Here is a 3,453-nt window from a genome sequence, read left to right as displayed (position 1 = left end):
AAAAGGAGAAAGGCATCCAAACGCGTGTCAAATGCGAGAGGAGAAGGGTACGTCCAAACGCATGTGAAATACGAGTGGAGAAGGGTAGCAGTCAAACTGAACAAGAACTTTTCTTGAATGAACCGTACATACAATATCGACTGGTTTCACCATCTTCAAATGAATCGTACATACAATGTCGTGCCTGCACAAAAGAGAGATTTTGACAAGTATAATATAATAGGAACACACGATCAACGCTATATCAAGATACAATTTCAATACAAGATGAACGCGTGCACATATGATGCCGATGGAATGGCGCATAGCAATGCAAGTGAAAAGTGCACAACAATGCCAGTGAAAAGTGCACAACAATGCAAGTGAAACGTGCATAGCAATACAACTGGAACGTGCGTGACAACGCAAGTAAAGAGGTGCATAACAATACAAGTAGAGTGTGCGTGACAACGCAAGTAAGGTGTGCACGACAGTGCAACGAGTGTGCGTGACAACGCAAGTAAGGTGTGCATGACACTGCAACGAGTGTGCGTGATAATGCAAGTAAAGTGTGCATGACAATGCAATGAGTGTGCGTGAAAACATAAGTAAGGTGTGCATGACAATGCAACGAGTGTGCGTGACAACGCAAGTAAGGTGTGCATGACAATGCAAGTAACGTGCGATGTATGCTCCATGCAATATTATGGTGCATATTCTATGCAAGAGGGAGAAATGCATATTCTGTGCAAAACAACAAAAATGCATGTTCAATGTAACATGCATGCTCTATGCAATGTAATCGTGGATACATATCCAATACAACATGCATATGCTATGCAAGCGTGACGATGCATATTCCAGGCGATGATGCAAAATTTATGTTCCATGCAACGACATAGAGATGCACATATTCAATGTAAGCATGGTAAAGGCATGTTCTCCACAATGTTGAGATACAACCTCAAAACGAGATGAGGCATGCTCAATGTAAGAGTGAAAGGCATGTAACAAATGCGCACCTTGCAAACATGACAAAAACACTGTAATGCAACATATTGAAAATAAATTTTCGAATCTTGCAATATACAAAATGATACAAAAAAAGGATACACCTTGTGCGTATTGAGTGCTGCACACGGAAGACACGGTTCGAGGTCACCACGGAGGCCGTTTAAGCTTCAAAAGTATATTTTCTTGCACTTTCTTGAGGGATGAAGGTACAAATCAACAGAACTACCTCAAACAAGGGCATTTCAAGTCCATCGACCACAAAGGGGAGCCATCGGCCACCCATCGGCCATCAAACAAGCTTATCGGCCAATAATTTCGCTGATCGGCCAAAATTGGCAGATTCGGGGCAGTTTTGACATTTTGCCACGTGTCTTTAAGTATAGGGTTCAAAACCCTATTCGTTCACTTCTCCCTTGCCAAAAAACATTCTCCTCTCTCTCTAGATCACTTCCCTGCTTTTGATCCAAGCTTTACACAAGTTTTTGATCATCCCACAAACCTTCGATTCGCGAAACCCTTGTAGTTTTGAACATTTTGAACCGACTGGAAAGTGACTTTGGTGCCTCTTTCTTGATTTCCTTCACTTGGGGTTTGTTTCCCTCGAGTTACCCTTGGTTTCATGCCCTCTTCCAAGCCTTGACATTTTCTTCCATTTTTCACCCCTCGGAGTTGACTTTCGGTTGACTTTTGGCATTCTTGCCCATTTTCCATTCCTTCGACCATTTTCTCACTCTTCTCGAGATGGGGGATGACATTCCATAAGGTGGGGCTCCTCCAGGGATGGAGATAGGTCCTGAGTTCGAGCTCTTGCCGCTCAGTGTTCGGCCTTTCGACCCGACGACATACCAGCCCGAGGTACATGTGTTGCCTTCTGACAATATTCGCCAGTTCAGGAGCTTCGCACGAGGTGCTCTAGAGGACCTCCTGCTATGCGAGTCGGAGTCACACTTGTCCTATGGTGCCGCTGAGGTATACTCTTCCTCTTTACTTTTTACAATGTAGATCATATGTCTTGGATAGCCAACACTGCTTTTCACCTGATTATCCCCAAACACACTTGTACACCGCATGCCTAGTTCATTCGGAGCATATTCATACATGATACTTCTGTCAACTCGAACACACATACACACTGCATTTTTACCAATTCTGAACACATGCATACGTTGTATTCCTAACACTGCTTCACATCTATTTGTCTTGAACACAAGGAGATTCTCATGCCTTCTGGGGTTATGGGAACACCGTTGCTCGAGATTGGTACATGGAGCTACCCGATGATGTCCGCCACATCGTCGATGGGGCCGGTTTTGGCATATTTTGCATGGGACTCTCGCGCCTCACTGTGAGTCGGCCTCTTCTAGGCGCGCTAGTGGAGAGGTGGTGGGACGCCACCGATTCCTTCCAGCTTTCTACAATAGGGGAGATGCCGATGACTCCCTTCGACTTCTCCATGCTCACCGGCATCGGAGTAGGGGGTGATCCAATCCCCTTCGAGACTGATATAGGTGAGTGGGATGCTGCCCAAATTTTCTTTCTCAGCATTCGCCCACCTCTCTCCTGACCAGGGTTCGTGATATATTCACGATTCGAGGACCAGTTCAGGGTACAGACGTCGACGACCCGCGAGGAGGTCGAGAACTATGCCTGGGGGTTCCTCATGTTCTTGTTGGGCACTACTCTTTTCGCCGACCGGGCGAACACCGTTGGCCTCTACCTCTTGAGCGCATTGGTAGACGTGACTCGCATCAGGCACTATGACTAGGGCAGCGCAGGCCTGGCCACACTCTATGGATACATGAGTTCTTCATCTCGCCAGAGTGGGCATCAGCTAGGAGGCTACTGGCGAGCCTGGGAGGTACACCTTTCCTTTCTGCTTTACAGTTTTGCTTTACATTGTCTATACACCGCACACACTGCATACACATAATCTGCTATACACTAGTCACTACAACAAGTTGGGCCTTGAATGGCGAAATTTTGTTTGTCTCCAAAAAGCTAATTTCGTCACTATAGATATTTGTGAGGAAATATTTTCGTCACCAGTTTCGTCATTGAATGTTTGTCACTAAAAACCACTGTGACGAAAAATAATTTCGTTACCAATGAGATTAATTCAGTGAAGAAATTTTTTGTCACCAATAAAACAACAATTTGTCGCCAAAAATTCTCATTTTTGTTACCAAATAATTATTCAATATCATATTTATAACTTTAGTTGACGAATAAATTTGTCACACATGTTGATCAATGATGAGGAAATAATTTCGTCACAGTAAGATGTAAATGTGATGAAATATTTTGTCTACAAAAGTCATACATGGGTGACGAAATATATTTCGTCACAAATATATATATATATATATATACGTGATGAAATTTTTAGTCACCAAACAACAAAATCAATGAAAATTTTCATATATAAATTGCAATAAATTCTCACAAAAAATATTTATTAGT

Source organism: Camellia sinensis, chromosome 9 (assembly GCF_055761805.1).
Source record: "Camellia sinensis isolate YWXY chromosome 9, ASM5576180v1, whole genome shotgun sequence".
Taxonomy (NCBI): domain Eukaryota; kingdom Viridiplantae; phylum Streptophyta; class Magnoliopsida; order Ericales; family Theaceae; genus Camellia; species Camellia sinensis.
The sequence above is the reverse complement of the archived record's forward strand: the minus strand, read 5'-3'. Positions refer to the sequence as shown.